Consider the following 18,762-nt stretch of genomic DNA (forward strand, 5'->3'; position numbering starts at 1 on the left):
ACCCAGGGGGATAGCTTGAGGCTCTGTCTCAAAAAAAAAAAAAAAAAAGAAAAAATCGTAAGCCCATAAATAATGTCGAACATCATTTTAACTGATACCCCCTTCCTGGTTAAATCTAGTACCAAAACTTCTTATAACAGCTTCCCAAGTAGCTGGGACAACAGGTGCCCACCACAACTCCCATCTATTTTTGTTGTTGTTGTTGTTGTTGCAGTTGTCATTGTGTTTAGTAGGCTTAAGCTGAGTTCGAACCAGCTGGCTGGTCCCCTAACCACTGTGCTATAGAGTCAAAAGACACCAATTTTTTTTTTTTTTTTGAGACATAGCCTCAAGCTGGGTAGAGTGCCATGGCATCACAGCTCACAGGAACCTCCAACTCCTGGGTTTAAGCGATTCTCTTACCTCAGCCTCCCAAGTAGCTGGGACTACAGGTGCCCACCACAATGCCTGGCTATTTGGGGGGAGGGGCGCTGTAGTTGTCGTTGTTTGGCATGCCTGAGTTGGATTCAAACCCTCCAGCTCTGGTGTATGTGGCTGGCACCTTAGCTGCTTGCTTGAGCTACAGGTGCCCAGCCAAAAAGACACCAATTTTAATGCGGCTCTTTGACATTCCACCGCTCACATTTGTTGGGGCAGCAAAAAACAGGCAGAAACTAAAATAGTGTAGTTGTGAATAAGAAACCACTGCTGAACTACAGTCTTTCTAGCACCACCACAGGAAGCCCAAGAGTAAGTTTTTTTTTTTTCCACTACTTGTTGGATATTTATTTTGCACTGAATTGTAATGATTAGGAATAAATGAAATAGTGATAGCAAAAGTGTGATTGCTATTTGTTTCTGTGCTAAGCACTTTGTATAATTATTGTATGTGTCCCCAAAATGGGCCTTGTAAACTTTTTTTTTTTAAATGAAGACTGTTTTACTTCTTTTTTTTTTTCCAAGAGTAAGTTTACGATGGGAGCTCAAAATAGAATCCATGCCAAAACTGTGATCCTCAGCTTACCCCAAATGCCTGTGGCTTACAGCTGAAAGGAAGCCCTGGTACAAGTGGTCCTAATTGGGATCCTGGTGATAGTCAGAATCAAACATTCAAAGAGTGACTCTGAACCCTAGCTGCACAACAGAACACGAGAGATGCTTTAGAAAATATCATTGTCCATACATTCCCCAGATTCTAACTATTTGGTCTGATTTGGACAAAGGTATCTGTAGTTAATAGTAACAACAATAATAAAACCCCAGGGCCGGGCGCGGCGGCTCACGCCTGTAATCTTAGCACTCAGAGGGTGAGGCGGGTGGATTGTTTGACTCAGGAGTTGAGGACCCGCGGACCAAGAGCAGAACCTGGTCTCTGCTAAAAATAGAACAATTAGCCAGGCATTGTGGCGAGCGTCTGTCGTTCCAGCTACTCAGGAGGCTGAGGCAAAAGGATCGCTGAGCCCAGGAGTTTGATGTTGCTGTTAGCTATGACGCCATCGCACTCTAGCCTGGGACAACAGAGTGAGTCTCTGTCTCAAAATAATACTAATATTAATAGTAATACTAAACCTCTAGGTGAGTCACTGCAGCCAATTGCGAACCACTGCTCTAGAAGCTGAGTCAGACTATCAGCAGCGCCGTGCCTCTGATCATAGCTAAATCACGCCAATGACCCTCGTGTCGCGACAGGAATCCGAATTCGCTCTACCTTGTTCCAAGAAAACTTAAAAACAGCAAAACTGTAATACGGAGACTTCGCCTCCACAGCAATGTCATGCTTCCCAATGCTCCCAGATCTAGCAGTACACAGGAGAATGAGCGCCAAGGGTTAGGTAAGAGCCACCCCGCGCTTCCCAGACGCTTATATCCCATCTACATTCCTCACCAGCAATTCGCGACACACATCGGGATACTCACAACCTCCCAGATTCTCCAGTCTCCACCTTCCTGGCTTCTGAGACCTTCTACTTCCGCCCGGTCAAGTGCACTTCCGTCGGCGCCGACCAATAGCGTTGCTGTTTGCAAGGTATCCTGGGTATTGTAGTGGAAACTTCAGGGAGGGAAGGCCTCGCTGTCGCTATGTTACGTCACTGTACGGAATGAAATTTGAGAGGCGGTTGCCATCTTGGGTTACGGCAAAACTCCGCATTACTCAGCATCTCTCGCTCACATACACGCACGAAAGAAAAGAAAAGGTCTGTCTCCATGGTTGTCGTTTTAGTTACTCTGACTTTTCTCGTTCTAGGAATGTGGAGGGGAATCGTGAAGCATAAACCTTGTCTAAAAATAAAATTTTCCCTCTAGTGGATCTCAAAGTGCACATTTAACAGGATCTACTGTGGGTCCAGCAGTTTTCATTATCATACTAAGTTATTTACCTTTTTCACACTCATTTTCTCGTGAATGTACCCTGGAGATTTCCAGAGGCTATTTCATTTGCTAGGGAAAGCAGGAGGATATAGAAAAGTTCAGCTTTTGATTAAGCCAGAGATTTCCAGAAATGTGATACAAAGCCACTCTGCTCATTATATTTCGTAGAATATAATTATTAATCATAAAAGTATGATTTATGTTAGTATATAATGGGTGTATTGTTATCTTGAATTAACAACTATTAAAAAATGTTCAGTTCTAATTTCTAATATGGTAAATATTGATAGGTATAACCCCCCACAAACAAAGCTTTTTGTGGTCCTCAATAATTTTTTTTTTTTTTTGCAGTTTTTGGCCGGGGCTGGGCCTGAACCCTCCACCTCTGGTTTATCCGGCCAGCACCCCACTCCTTTGAGCCACAGGCACCACCCAGTCCTCAATAATTTTTAAGAGTGTAAAGGTTTTGGAAAATCTGTTTAGACCAACTGTGAGCTGTTGCCCTATACATTGGGTCAAGAAATGTTCATTGGGGCAGTGCCTGTGGCTCAAGGAGTAGGTTGCCCCCATATACCAGTGGGTGGAGGTTCAAACCCGGCCTGGTCAAAACTGCAAAAAAAAAAAAAAAGAAAGAAAGAAAGAAAGAAAGAAGGAAATGTTCATTGGCCTCTTTGCCTTGCTCCCTCCTTGTGGCAGTGGGGCCCTTTTGCTGGCTATGTTCATTGCATTTTGTTCTGTAAATCTGTATCTTGCTCTGTAAGCCTATCTTTCTCTTCCTCAATAAGCTTTGTTTCATGCTTCCCTTACCTTAGGGTGTCTGGTCATTTTTTGACGAAGAGCACCCCCAAAACTGAGGACACAGTCAGTGGCCTTGAGAGAGGATACCAGAGAGGGGCGAGGTCTGGGAGAATAGGTCTTCTCAGGGAGACCACGAGGATGCACCTGCAGGGCCCTCTCTATGGTGACTCAGCTCTTAGGAATTTATAGGCTTAACTCCCTGGAACTTGGAAATTTCCAAGTTCTGTGAAATCCTGTAGTTCTGTAGGGGCTGGAGTAGCATCTCCCACTTGATTCAAACTGGCCAATGGGAAGGGTGCCTGTGGGGTGGAACTTTTTGACTGTCAATAAAAAGAGAAAGACCAAGCCAGTTGGGGAGTGTGGCCATTTGGAAATCTTCTATGCCATAAGCTCCCAGCCGATGAATAAAGCCCTTCCTCTTATAACTATGGTGTTTGGGTGCTCTTTCTCTTCGTTGGGCCTTGTCTTCCTGCAACAGCCTGAAACCCGGACACATTATAGGAGATAGGCAGCCTCCTTGCACTCTGAAAGATATTTGGAAGAAACTGAATGATTCACTGCTTAAAAAGAACCGGATGGCAGGAAACTGAAGGGTGAGTCCTGGGGGGGCGGGGAGGGCAGAGACATGGAATCTTAGATCTGCCCGGAAGTGCCTCTGCTCCTTTTCTTGGTGGAGGGCCTGGCATTTTTTGCAGGTGATATTTGGCCTCCTTCTCCTGTATGCTCTGGGCAGTAGCTCCCTCCACCTACTGGCCTGTTCTAGGCAGGAGCTTCCAACTATGTGTCTTGAAGAATAGAGGGTACCTGTAAAGCTATTCAAGGTCAAGATGAATACAGACCTAAAGGAGGTTATATCCCTAGATAGTCACTGAGGTATAGGAAGAGAGTCTGATCATGAACGTGAGGTAGAAACTCATTTTCAAAAGCAGGAATACAAAAAAGAAATTAAAAATAAAAAGAACAAAAGCAGGAATACAGACTGAAATGCAATAATCACTGGCAAGGGAAATCTATTTTTCTTTTTTACTTCAGATAGAGTCTCACTTTGTTGCCCTAAGCTCCAGCGGATCTACCCTTCTGGGCCTCCTAGAGTGTTAGGATTACAGGGGTGAGCCACCGTGCCAAGCTTACGGGAAATCTTCTGAAGGCACTTGGGGCAACTCTGCTACCAGGAGACCCCTGGACCAAGAGAGGCTCTTACTCAACTCCAGGAACTTTGTCACCAATGGTTGAGGCCACACATGAGCACAAAGGAGCAGATTTTGGATCTGCTGGTGCTGGAGCAGTTCCTGTCCATCCTGCCTGAGGAGCTCCACGGCTGGCTGAGGGAACATTGTCCAGAGATTGGGGGTAAGGCTGCGATTTTGCTACAGGATTTAGAGAGAGAATTAAACGAACCATAACACAAGATGGTAGCTCACAGACACAAACAAGTTCTCTCTGAAGAGATAGTGACCAGATATCATTGAGCCTTCAGTCCCAGCCTAAGGAACTCCAGCTCACATGTGACCCAGCTGAGGAAGTCCATTCTTTTGGAGAGACAGACAGATTTCTGTTTTCCAAACCTGTTGTGATCCCCCAGCTACAAGGAGAAGAACCATGGCCTAATAACAGAGGAGTCCCAAGAGATGAAATGACCAAGACTGAGGACAGAGAGCGGGTGCTAAGGAAAGACTGTCCTAAGAAAGAACTAGATGGGAAAATACTTCATGAACAGACCTGGGAGGTATCACACCAGGATCCCCAATATGGACAAGGTGTGGCACATAAACATCTGAGAGACAGGCTGTAAGGAAACCCCACAGGAGAGGGGCAACACGGATGTGGTGAATGGGGGAAGATCTTTGCTCAGAGTTCGGGTCTCATTTGACATCATAAGATTCACACAGGAGAAAGATACTAAAGATGCAATGAGTGTGGGAAAACTTTCAGTCACAGTTCTGGTCTTTTTAATCACCAAGGAATCCACAAGTCTTCCCGCTGTAAGGAGCATGGGAAGGCCTTCAGCCCGAGGACAGGTCTTATCAGAGAATCCACAAGGGGAAAAAGCCCTATCATCGCAGCCACTGTGGTAAGAACTACAGTTGGCGTTCATTTCTCTTTGAACATCAGAGAAGACACACAGGGGAGCTACCTCCCCTGTACATTGAACATGGGAAAAGATTTACTCTCTGCTTCAGCCTCATCTGCCTTCAGAAGAGTCACACAGAGACTGAGCTGGTCTACTCCTTGCCGTGACCAAGCTTTCCAGATCACTGGCCAAAACATGTGGGGTAGGGGACAGCCAGAAAAGGCCTCTTTCTTCCTGCCGCCACTAAATGTGTTTAGAACAATTATTGACTGTGGTCCACGGACTTCCAAAGAGGGAAGTTTGGGTTCTTGAAGCTGCTGCACTCCCTTTTGTTCATTTACCCCTTTCCTATTCTTACTGGCCTTGTCTCTCATATTAATTCTCTTTGAGATGGCTGCTAAACCGTCTTACTTAGGAAATAAATGGTACTGCTAGAGCCAAAAAATAAACTGTTCATTGACCTTGGCTGGGAGTGGTGGCTCATGCCTGTAATTCTAGCATGCTGGGAGGCCATGGTGGGAAGATGGCTTGAGCTCACAGTTTGAATCTACATTCACATTTTATAAAATTTACATTTGAAAAGTAAATTCATAGATCCAAGTTTTTCAAAAATACTTTCCTAAACTGATTCAAATATTGGGTGGAGCTTGTAGCTCAAAGGAGTAGGGCACTGGCCTCACATACCAGAGGTAGTGGGTTCAAACCTGGTCCTGGCCAAAAACTGCCAAATAAAACCCCCAAAATTGATTCAAATATCAGTTTTTAAATTTAAATTAATTAAAATCAAATAAAATGAGTAAGTCTTGGTTGCACTAGCCACATTTCAAATGTTCAGTGCTCACATGTGGCTAGTGGCTATTGTATTGGATGGGACAGGATTAGACCTTAAAGAACAGCTAATTAGCATTTATAGTGAACTTATGTGCCCCAAGTGCTGTGTTCATTATTTTATATTTGTAATTGTAGGTAACTTACAATAACCTTCCCTTATTCCTTACAATCCTTTTCTAAAACAGTAAACAGATTTTTTTATTTAAATTAATTATTATTATTTTTTTGAGACAGAGTCTAACTCTGTCACCCTCGGTAAAGTTCTGTGGCATCATAGCTCACAGCAACTTCGAGCTTATGGGCTCAAATGATCCTCTTGTCTCAGCCTCCCAAGTAGCTAGGACTACAGGTGCCAGCCACAATGTCTGGCTATTTTTAGAGAATGGGTCTCACTCTTGCTCAAGGTGGCTCTAACTCCTGAGCTCAGGCAATCCACCCACCTTGACCTCCTGGAGTGCTAAGATTACAGGTGTGAGCCACCTGGTCCCAAACTGATCTTTTAAAAACATGTATCCTATACAATTCTTAACCACTTGTATTGATTGCCCACCCTGATTAGAATAAAATCTAAAATCCTTCCTATGATCCATAATGCTCATGCTTCCGGGCCTCTACCTTTCCCTTGGACCTCATGGGTACCATTTTCCCTCTTGGACTCCATGCTGCTCTGTTTTTAAATCAACAATCCTTTTTCCATCTCTACGCCTTTGAGCTCTCCTCCCTGCTGCCTGATGCTATTAACAGCTCTTCCTGTGGTTTGCTCAATCTCTTGCTTCAGGTCTTCCCTGGATGTCACTTAAGCGGCTCACTGTAGTACATCATCATCTATATCACCATCATTTATTACTGTCTGTAACAGTGTCGAATATTTATTTACTTGATTCTTATAACTCTACTACATTGTAAGATCCACAAACAGAGGGATCTTGTCTGTCTTATTTGCTGTGCAATGTCTGGAGTTTTAGATCTTTACAGTTCGTGACACACAGCAGGCACTCAAATATTCGTTATATAAACACACGAAATTTATAGGTTCTATTATCACAAATGATAAGACTAAGGTTGAGAGAGGTTAAAAGTTTTAACTTTAACCCAAGGGGCAGCGCCTATGGCTCAGTGAGTAGAACACCGGCCACATATACCGAGTGTGGCAGGTTCAAACCCAGCTCCGGCCAAACTGCAACAAAAAAAAAATAGCCAGGCATTGTGGCAGGCACCTGTAGTCCCAGCTACTTGGGAGGCTGAGGCAAGAGAATCACCTAAGCCCAAGAGCTGCAGGTTTCTGTGAGCTGTGACACCACAGCACTCTACCGAGGGCAACGAAGTGAGACTTGGTCTCTAAGAAAAAAAAAACAAACATTTTTCCCAAGATCACAAAATTAGTAGAACAGATTAGGGACTTAAAATCCAATCTAACCACAAACTCTATGCTCTTCTAAAGAACAAAGGGGCCTGGCAGACATAATAACCTTAACAGCAAAAAGGAGAAGTAGTTTGTAGGTGATTTATATCTATACCAATATATATGGATATATATTTGGCAGGAAAACTCAGCAGTATTTCGGTGTCAGGCAAATGGCTCAGAGCCTGGTTAAGATGAGGCTTTTAATGCTGGTGGTGGATGGGTGAAGGTACCATGTGAAATGAACACTGACAGCCTTGGAGAGAGTCCTCCAGAAGGCTGCCGAGGCAAGCATCCTGCTCCTACTTGCCTGAGTGCCCAGTCCCCCTTTGCCCTCAACCTTGGTCATTTGGACCAAGAAAGACTGTTCAGAGCTTCAATCATAAATGGAATGACTGAGCTAGCACATTTTCCCCCCTTGGATTCATCAGCTGGACTAAACAATTTATTCTGAGTTATGAAACAAACATCCAGCACTCACTTTATTATATTGAATGCCATTTCCCATTTAAAAACATAAAGCACTGTGTCCATGATGTACAAACCATTGCAAGTTCAGACAGGAAGCTAATGTTGGTCCAGCAGGTGGCAAGGACTAGAGTCCTGTGGAAGAAGAGGACATTTGCTGGGCACTGACTGAGTGACAAGCACTGTGCTGCACATGGTCAGCTGTCATTCCCCTCACTGCATCCTCTCAGGCGCGCTTTGAAGGGGAAAGAGATCATTTCACTCCAGAAAGGAGAATAGTTCCTTTGTCATCCCTGTCCAAGTCAAAGCAGAGGTAGCTGATGTTTAGATTGCGGAGTGATCTACAAATTTCTCAGTAAGCAGCTCAGTCCGGGGACTGAGATCTCAGCTGACTGTCCACTCTCTGCAGAGAGCTACTCTGATGCCACTGTGCTCTAGTGCGGGCAAAGAGTAAGATCCTGTCTCAAAAAAAAAAAAAAGAAGAAAGAAAAGAACCTCAAAACAACAACTAACCATTTAAATAGTAAGACACGAAACCATTAAATTGTAGAAGAAAATATAGGATAAACTCTTCTGGGCATTAGCCTCAAGCTATTCCCCTGGGTAGAGTGCTGTGGCATCACAGCTCACAGCAACCTCCAACTCCTGGGCTCAAGTGAGTCTCCTGCCTCAGCCTCCCAAGTAGCTGGGACCACAGGCACCCACGAAAATGCCTAGCTATTTTTTGGTTGCAGTCATCATTGTTGTTTGGCAGGCCAGGGCTGGATTTGAACCCACCACCTTAGGTGTATGTGGCTGGCACCTTAGCCACTTGAGTCACAGGCGCCAAGCCTATGACAAAGACCTTAAAAGCAAATACAGCAACAACAAAAATAAATAAATGGCACTTAATTAAACTAAAAAGCTTCTGTATAGCAAAAGAAATAAATAGACAGAATGGGAGAAAATGTTTGTGGAACTATATATTCAACAAAAGACTAATATCCGGAATCTACAAAGGATTCATATCAATAAGAACAAACAAACAAACAAGCAAGAAAACCATCAAATGTGGACAAAGACATGAACAGATTTTTCTCAAAAGAAGATAGACAAATGGCCAAAAAGCATGGGGAAAAAATGCTCAATATCACTAATCATTAGTGAAATGCAAATTAAACCACAGTGAGCTACCAACTCACCCATTAGAATGGCCATTATAAAAAAGATGCTGGCATGGCGGTGCCTGTAGCTCAGTGGGTAGGGTGCCCACATACACCAAAGCTGGAGGGTTCAGACCCAGCCTGGGCCAGCTAAAGAAACAACAATGACAATTGCAACAACAACAACAAAAACCTAGCCAGGCGTTGTGGTGGGCGCCTGTAGTCCCAGCTACGTGGGAGGCTGAGGCAAGAGAATCACTTAAACTCAAGAATTTGAGGTTGCTGTGAGCTGTGATGTCACAGCGCTCTACCCAGGGCAACAGCTTGAGACTCTGTCTCAAAAAAAAAGGAAAAGAAAAGAAAAGGGACAGTGTCTGTGGCTCAAAGGAATAGGGACCTGGCCCCATATGCCGAAGGTGGTGGGTTCAAACCGAGCCCTGGTCAAAAACTGCAAAAAAAAAAAAAAAAAAAAAGAAAGAAAGAAAGAAAGAAAGAAAGAAAAGAAAAGATGCTGGTCTGGGTGCAGTGAAAAGGGAACACTTATGCATTTTTGGTGGGAATGTAGACTATACAACTGCTTTGGAAAACAGTATGAAGATTACACAATGAATTAATTAAAAATAGACCTACCATTTGATCCAGCAATCCCACTACTAGGTATGTACCCAAAGAAAAATAAGTCATTTTACAAAAAATACACCTGCACCCAAATATTTATTGTAGCATGATTCAGCACAGTCCACAATTTCAAAGATATAGCATCAACCTAGGTGCCCATCAACTGATGAGTAGCTAAAGAAACTGTGACACACACTCGTACCTTGGAGTACTCCTCAGCCATAAATAGGGATGAAATAATGCCTTTTGGAGCAACTTAGATGGAACTGGAGACCACTACCCTCAGTGAAGTATCTCAGGAATGGAAAAACAAATACCACGTTTTCACTTATAAGTGGGAGCTAAATGAAGGATTTATTTATTTGTTTGTTTGTTTATTTATTTATATTTGAGACAGAGTCTCACTTTGTTGCCCCTGGTAGAGTGCCATGGCATCATAGCTCACAGCAACCTCAAACTCTTGGGCTTAAGTGATACTCTTGCCTCTGTCTCCCAAGTAGCTGGGACAACAGGCACCCACAACAACACCTGGCTATTTTTAGAGACAGGGTCTTGCTCTTGCTCAGGCTGGTCTCTAACTCCTGAGCTCAAGTAACTCACCTGCCTCGGCCTCCCAGAGTGCTAGGATTATAGTCATGAGCCACTGTCCCTAGCCTAAATTGTTTTCTAAAATTTTTTTTATTAAGATGAAATTTAGGGGCGACGCCTGTGGCTCAAAAGAGTAGGGCACCGGCCCCATATGCTGAAGGTGGCTGGTTCAAACCCAGCCCCAGCCAAAAAAAAAAAAAAGAAAGAAAGAAATTCACTCAACATATAATTAACCATTTAAAAAACACTTGTTTTTTCTTTAGAGCCTGGTTGCCCAGGGTGGAGAATAGTGGCACGATCATAGCTCACTGTAACCTCGAACTCCTGGGCTCAAGTGATCCTCCTGAGTGGCTGAGTTTACAGGCACTCGCCATCATGCTGGTGAATTTTTTTTTAGTAAAGGTGCTGCTGAAACAAGCACAAGGCAAACATTTTTTAAAAAAGTTTTTTGTAAAGACAACGTGGGGTTTTTTTTTTTTTTCAGTTTTGGCCGGGGCCAGGCTCAAACCCACCACCCCCAGTATATGGGGCCAGCGCCCTACTCCTTGAGCCACAGGTGTTGCTTGAGACAAGGTGTTGTTATGTTGCTCTGGCTGGTCTAGAACTCCTGGCCTTAGGAGATCCTCCCATATTAACCTCCTAAATCACTGGGATACAGGTACAAGCCATCATGCCCAGCCTACTTCATTGTTCATTTTCCTTATTTCTCATCTGTCTTTTATGCTAGAGAAAGTAAAGCAGAGTTTTAGAACACGGGTTAAAAAACCTTTTCTGTAAAGGGCCAAGTAGTAAATATTTTAGGCTTTGTGGACCATATGGTCTCAACTGCAACTGCTCAGCAGTTGTTATCACATGGAAACAGCCATAGACACCACATAAATGAGTGAGCATGCCTGTGTTCCAATAAAACTTTATTTACAAAAGCAGATATCAGGCTGAACTTGGCCTGTGGTCTATAGTTTGCATGGGTTGTGGTATCTAAACTGGCCAAGGCTATATCCAAGCTCTGCCCCTCACTTGTGCTATCATGTTGAATAAGCTCCTTGACTTCAGTAGACTTCAGATTCTCTATTTGTAACATGGGCACAAAAAAAGTATTTCCTTTCTTTTTTTTTTTTTGAGACAGTCTTACCATATTATTCTGGGTAGAGTGCCATGGCAGGATCATAGCGCACAGCAACCTCAAACTCTTGGACTCATGTGATCTTTTGCCTCAGCCTTCTGAGTAGCTGGGACCACAGGAGCCTGCCACAATGCCCAGCTGATTTTGTCTATTTTTAGTAGGGACAAAGTCCTACTCTTGCTCAAGTTGGTCTCAAATTCCCAAGCTCAACGGATCCTCCTGCTTTGGACTCCCAGAGTGCTAGGATTGCAAGTGTGAGCCACTGCACCAGGCCTAGAAAAGGATTTTCCAGTTAGGATTATAGGGAAGTGTAAAGGAATTAACATTTGTAAAATACTCAGAGCCAATCTTTTCAAAAATTATGTTATCAGCTTTAGCCTCTAAGTGTCAAAAGGGCAGGGCCACATCAGCTGTCTCCTTAGTGCCTGGCAAAGTACCTTGCAGAAAGTGGGCAGTCAAGAGATATTTGTTAACAAATGAATGTGTAAATGAATGAATGAATGAATGAATCATCTCCTTTTAGCACCCAACTAAGAAAACTATGGTTTCTCTAGCTGTTTTTTTAAAATATAAAAGTGCTTTTCTTTTTTCTTTTTTAGTAGCCTTGAAATTTCTTCAAGCCTGACTTTTAGCTGAATTATTTCTATAGTTCAGACTCCAGCGTCAGCCTGAAATGCTGAAATTGAAGCCAGAATAAAAGGGCAGTCTTCCATTGTGCAAACCAAACATCGTCCCCAGCATAAAAATCTCAGAGTATTATTATAGATCTTTGGAAAAAATGACCATGATAACTCGTGGTAGGTTTATAATCACAGTCAGAGGGGCAAAGAGAACTTATTTCTATGAACTTCTTTGATGGACTGCTGTTACCTGTGGATTTCTTCTTAGAAAAATGCGTTTAAATGCATAAAGTGAAATATACAAGATTATAAAGAAAACAAATTATACTGAAACACAATTAAATGATATAATTAAAATATTAATAATGAAATTTGCAAGATATCTATCTCTCTATATACATACCTCTTTAGTACCACATTAAATATAGCAGGTCTAATAACTAACATAATTTTGAAGTAGTTATGAGTAGATATAATATTTTAAGTTATCTGAAACAACGGTATTATGCTATAACATATTTGTGATTCTTTTGGTGAGAAAGTCACAGACTTTGCCAGAATGACTGTGGTCTATCGCTTAAAGTCATGAAAAGGAAATGCTAAATTTCTTTTTTATGTGCTTTCTTTTTATTTTAAAAATTTTAAACTTTTAATTATTATGGGTGTATGATAATGGTATATATTTATGAGATATATGTGATATTTTCATATAGGCATACAATGTGTAATAATCAACTCCGGGTAACTGGGATATCCATCACCTCAAACATTTATCATTTTTTTGTGTTAGAAACATTCCAATTCTTTCAGTTATTTCAAAGTAATGACTTATTTCCTATAATGACTTCTTGTTGACTATAATCATCCCCTTGTGCTATCAAATATCAGCTCTTGTTCATTCTATCTAACTGTATTTTTGTACCCATTCACTGTCCCCACTTTCTCCCCTACTCCTTCCCAGCCTGTGGTAACTGTCATTTTACTCTCCATGTCCAAATCATCTCCAAAGAAATCTGCCTTTCTGTGCTTGGCTTAGGCTATGCTAAATGTCAATTAGAGGTTAGCAAAGATAAGAATGCAATTGTTTTCCCCCATCCATGGCCCACTTAGGGGTCTGTAGATCCTCAGGTAAGAACTCCTTATCCAACCTCACATAAAACAGATGAAAAAATGCCGGCCAGAAAGAAAATGGGGGTTATCTAACCCTACTGAGCTGTGGAATAGCAGGGATTAAACTAGAATCCAGAAGTTGGTAATACCTTCCCTGGAGGGCTGTTGTGAAGAATAAATGTAATAATATATGCAAATGCTTAGGACAGTACCAAGGACACAACAGCTATTTCTAGAAAACTCATGGCAACGTGGCCACTTGACCCAGTAGGAGCAGCTAGGTGAGACTTTCTGGAATTGCTTTAGAAGAGGCCAGACGCAGTGGTGAGTGCCTTTTACCTCTTTGTCCCTTTCCTCTCCCTGGCTGGAGGAGGGATGGTAAGGCCACATTTTAGGGAGGGTACAGGCAAACACCTGAAGGAACACAGCCCCTCCTGGCAGTATGGATTAGCCATACTACCCTCAGAGTGCCTACCTCCCAACTTCTCTATCAGAGGAAACAAAGAAATGCTTTTGACTTTTTTAAGCCACTGCTATTCATCTTCTGTCATGAGCAGCCAAACTCACTCCCTAACTGACACGCCATTCTTCCTGGCTAGGTGACTTACCCTCTTGTGCCTTGAGTCTCTCATTTATAAGGGCACCATTCAAGATATTTGTCTGTTGTTTTGTTTTTTATTTATTTATTTTTTGAGGTAGAGTCTCACTCTGTCACCCTGGGTAGAGTGGCATGACATCATCACAGCTCACAGCAACCTCAGTCTCTTGGGCTCAAGCGATCCTTATGCCTCAGCCTCCCAAGTAGCTAGGACTAAGGGAGCATGCCATGACACCTGGCTACTTTTCTATTTTTAGTAGAGATGAGGTCTCACTCTTGCTCAGGCTGGTCTTGAACTCCTGCGCTCAAGCAATCTACCTACTTTAACCTCCCAGAGTGTTAGGGTTACAGGCATGAACCACCACACTGGGCCCCACCATTCAAGGTGTTGGGATGAGGATTGGAGAATACAGAGGAACTTACCCAGTGCCTGGCACGTAAAAGGCAGCTGTTATTATTATTACTGTCTTGGTAGATCTCACTTTAGTGTTTTTTCTACCATATTGACTTATAGCTTAAAAACCACATGCATTTGGCGGTGTCCATAGCTCAGTCGGCAAGGACGCCGACCACATAGACCTAGGGTGGTGGGTTCGAACCTGACCCGGGACTGCTAAGCAACAATGACAACTGCAACCAAAAAATAGCCAGGCATTGTGGTGGGCGCCTGTAGTCCCAGCTACTTTGGGAAGCTGAGGCAAGAGAATCACTTAAGCCCAAGAGTTGGAGGTTGCTGTGAGCTGTGATGCCATGGCACTCTACCCAGGGCGATAGCTTCAGACTCTGCCTGAAAAAGAAAACCACACGAACTTGTACACAGACTCAAAATCCTATCAAGCTCTCCCCGCACCCCAGGCAACCCCCTCCAGCTGAAGCTCTGTAGGCATCACAGGCCTCAAATTCAGCCTTCATGGAATGCTGATCACGCCCCACAGAAAGGAACCGTTTATGAAAATGCTGACAGAGACAAACCCCTAATAATTAGTGGCTAGCAACCACAGACATGGAGGCAATTAGAAGGTTTGTATAAATTCAGGGACTAAAGCAACTTCTCATTTATTCCTCAAATTTCTTGCCTGAGTCCCTGAGATGTCATTTTTTTGCCCAAAGTGCTGACTTCAGAAGAAGAATGAGGGATGGGGAGTAGTAGAGAGGTCACAGGGGGCTGGGAAGAATCTCTGGACACAAAACACCTTCTCTATTCTAGTGGCCCCTCTGCTGGACCTTCTCCCATGTGAGCTGGGACCCCCCTGGGTTACATGGGGCATGTGCAAGTCCACAGGCCTGAGAAGGGGTCCAAGGGCAAAGATGGCCAGGGGTTCCTAAAGACATAGGTGACCTGCAGGCCTGTTAAAGTATGGTGCCATTTCTCTACCTGGGCCTTTTCTTGCCTTTGTCATTGCTTCCCTTAGCACTGAGGGTTTGGGGACTGTGTAGGCTGCTAATGCCTCCTAACCTGGGCCTCCTTAGATGTGGAGCCTCAGAGTGAGGCAGGCATGTGACTCTCTGTACTGGGGGCTGTTCAGGTCCCCAGAAGTCTAATGGACAGGTTAAAATTTGGCATTCCTTCTAGTTAATATCCTTCTAACATCATCTTTATAAAAATAACACTATATATATATTTATTTTGAGACAGAGTCTCGCTCTGTCACCCTGGGTAGAGTGCTGTGGCATGGTAACTCACAGTAACCTCAAATTCCTGGGCTCGAGCGATCAATCATCCTGCCTCAGCCTCCCAAGTAGCTGGGACTACAGGTGCCCACCACAATACCTGGCTAGTTCGTCTACTTTTTTTTTTTTTTTTTTTGAGACAGTCTCAAGTTGTCATCCTGGGTAGAGCGCCATGGCATCACAGCTCACAACAACCTCAAACTCCTGGGCTTAGGCAATTCTTTTGCCTCAGCCTCCCAAGCAACTGGGACTATAGGTGCTCGCCACAATGCCTGGCTATTTTTTGTTGCAGTTTGGCAGGAGTCAGTTTTGAACCCGCCACCCTCAGTATATGGAGCCGGTGCCCTACCCATTGAGCCACAGGCACTGCCCTCTTCCTTTTTTTTTGAGCTCAGGGATCCTCCCAGAATGCTAGGATTGTAGGTATGAGCCACCCATGCTCAGCCCAGCATTTCTTTTCTTTTCTTTTTTTTTTTTTTTTTGGGACAGATCCTTAAGCTGTTGCCCTGGGTAGAGTCCTGTGGTGTCACAGCTCACAGCAACCTCCAACTCCTGGGCTCAAGCGATTCTCCTGCCTCCTCCTCCCAAGTAGCTGGGACTACAGGTGCTGGTCACAACACTTGGCTATTTTTGGGTTGCAGCTGTCATCGTTGTTTGGCAGGCCTGGGCTGGATCCGAACCTGCCAGCTCAGGTATATGTGGCTGGCGCCTTAGCTGCTTGAGCCACAGGTGCTGAGCCTCAGCCCAATATTTCTGAAAGATCTTCCCTCTCTATCCCTCCTCCTACTTTGGTCTTCTATTTAATCTAGCTGTCTGCACCAAAACTTCAGGATCTCAAGGCTTTACTTTGAAGGACATTAAGAACCTTTTCACCCTCTCCCCAACATTTTCTATTTTCTTATCCAAGGAGAGTTCTCTAAGGGTTAAAACACAGCAACCTGCTTTTGTTATTCCTTATAATGAACAGCACCTTAGATCTTAGATCTAGAGATGTCATTCATATTGGGTTCTTGGTAAGCACTGCTTTGAGGGGCTCAGGGAATAGGATGAATGAGGAGAGGGACTTGAGGGCTTGAGGAGGGTGGTCATCTTGACCAACTTCTCCGGAACTGACTGTCTGTAGCATCCTCTTGGGAAGGTAACTGGGACCAGCAGTGTGAGTGCAAGCTGTGAAGGCTGAAGGCCTACTTTTAGAAGAGTCTGTCTCCCCCGGGGGAGGAGGTGGGATCTGGGAGGTAGGGAGACTGATGGGGCATTGTCTTCCCTGTCTGTCCCTCCCTGGCTAAGGGCTTCTGTGATGGAGTCACATCAGAGTCCTCAGCTACTCCCAGAGCCAGCATGAAGGGTCCTGGACCTGAAGCCAGCTCCTGTCCCCGCAGCTTTCATTTCCATACCGCAGGCCTCCCTGGCCTGTTCCTGTTGCTGCATCACGGTGACACAGTGCAGCAGATGGGGCAGTATGAACTGAGTCTGAGCCAAAATTTTGCCCACAGCCTATAATTTTTTTTTTTTTTTTTTGCCATTTACCCCTGGTATATGGGGCCAGCGTCCTACTCCTTGAACCACAGGCGCCACCCACACAGCCTATAATTTCAAAAGGATTGATGGGCTGTAGGTCCTGCTTTCACTTTCGGAAAAGTAATGTCGATAATGGAACAGTGTGCTGTTTCCCAAACTTCAGTAATTAGCCTATCCACCTCGGGATCTTTGCTATTTCTGCAGACCTCTATTATTTACATAAATTTTATACTAATGTCATCACTTTTTCACTCAATAAAACTTACTTTAAGAGGAAAATGTTATGTCATCTGCACAGTTGAAATACTAGCGTCACTTGCTCTAAAGAGATGTTTTCAGAAGAAATAAATAAAATTAAAACAAGACAGCATTAATTAAATTTGGGCTCTGAGGCTGTCTGTCTAAATTTCTGAGCCTGAGGTCTGGCATCCCTTTACTTAAAAAAATAAAGTAAAAAGAGGGATTAGCAAGTATTAGAGGGGTGTTTGGTACCACAGGACAGATCTCTGGGTGGCCTTGGACTGACCCAGTTCTCCATCCTTTCATGCTTACAGTTTTCAAGAATAACTGCAGAATGTTTTGGGAAAGTAACAACTTGAGGCTTAAGCCTGTGGCTCAAGCAGCTAAAGTGCCAGCCACATACACCTGAGCTGGCGGGTTCGAATCCAGCCCTGGCCCGCCAAACAACAATGATGGCTACAACCAAAAAATAGCCGGGTGTTGTGGCAGGTGCCTGTAGTCCCAGCTACTTGGGAGGCCGAGGCAGAAGACTTGCTTGACCCCAGGAGTTGGAGGTTGCTGTGAGCTGTGATGCCATGGCCCTCTACCCAGGGGACAGCTTGAGGCTCTGTCTCAAAAAAAAAAAGAGCAAAGTAACAACTTGAGACAAGGAAGAACTGTCCCGTATAGCCTGGATTCTGCCCCTCCTAGAAAGAGGATGTCCTTTAATGCTTTAGCCCAGTGTGTCAAGTGGCCCCTCGGGTATAAAACTCAGGGTGAGCTGCTTTCTGGGGTCCTGAGCTGTGGTGCAAGTGGTGAATGTGCAGAACGTTTTCCTATTAGAAACATTTAGTACATTTATAATGTTGTGCAACCATCACCACTATCAAGGTCCAGAACAGTTTCATCACCTCAAAAGGAAACCCTATATCCATTAAGCAGTCACTCACCATTTACCCCTCTCCCTAGTTACGGCCACAACTCTCTCTGTTGCCTTGCCTAGAATGCAGTGGCGTTATCATAGCCTACTGCAATCCTAAACTCCTGGGCTCAAGGGATCCTCCTGCCTCATCTCTGGAGTAGCTGGGACTAAAGGTATGTGTCATCATGCCCCAGCAATTTTTTTATTTTCTTTTTTAGAGACAGGATCTTGCTGTGTTGCCCAAGCTAGTCTTGAACTCCTGGCCTCTGGATTACCTGAGCTCAGGAGTTCCAGACCAGCCTGCTCAACAGTGAGACCCCATCTCTGAAAATAACTAGGTGCTGTGGCAGATACCTGTAGTCCCAGCTACTTGGGAGGCTGAGGCAAGAGGATCACTTGAGTCCAAAAGGTTGAGGTTGCCATGAGCTATGATGCCACAACATTCTACCAACGGTGACAAAGTGAGACTCTGTCTCAAAAAAAAAAAAAAATGGGGAGGCCAGGCATGGTGGCTCACACCTGTAATCCTAGCACTATGGGAGGCTGAGGTAGGTGGATAGTCTGAGCTCACAGGTTTAAGACCAGGCTGAGCCAGAGCGAGACCTCATTTCTAAAAATAACCAGGCATTGTGGTAGGTATCTGTTGTCCCAGCTACTTGGGAGTCCGAGGCAAGAGAATCACTTAAACCCAAGAGTTTGAGGTTGCTGTGAGCT

The 18,762-nt window shown here is 44.1% G+C and overlaps 1 protein-coding gene, 1 long non-coding RNA gene and 1 pseudogene across 2 annotated transcripts in view; 2 read left to right on the forward strand and 1 right to left on the reverse strand.

The window, feature by feature from the left end:
• TTC1 (tetratricopeptide repeat domain 1) overlaps positions 1–1,912 on the reverse strand; it is a 57,134-nt gene extending 55,222 nt beyond the window's left edge. The window contains exon 1 of the mRNA XM_012808983.2: positions 1,865–1,912. The gene's annotated coding sequence lies outside the window, so the exon portion shown is untranslated. The remainder of the gene's footprint in view (positions 1–1,864) is intronic.
• Positions 1,913–4,041: 2,129 nt separating this feature from the next.
• On the forward strand, positions 4,042–5,385 carry LOC100953819 (annotated as a pseudogene).
• Positions 5,386–10,852: 5,467 nt separating this feature from the next.
• The window catches only part of LOC111726245, a 10,733-nt gene continuing 2,823 nt past the window's right edge, over positions 10,853–18,762 (forward strand). The window contains exons 1-2 of the long non-coding RNA XR_002774068.1: positions 10,853–10,863; positions 13,257–13,258. This is a non-coding gene — a long non-coding RNA (uncharacterized LOC111726245). The remainder of the gene's footprint in view (positions 10,864–13,256; positions 13,259–18,762) is intronic.

This window comes from Otolemur garnettii, unplaced genomic scaffold, assembly GCF_000181295.1.
Source record: "Otolemur garnettii isolate 467f Iridium unplaced genomic scaffold, OtoGar3 scaffold00003, whole genome shotgun sequence".
Classification (NCBI taxonomy): domain Eukaryota; kingdom Metazoa; phylum Chordata; class Mammalia; order Primates; family Galagidae; genus Otolemur; species Otolemur garnettii.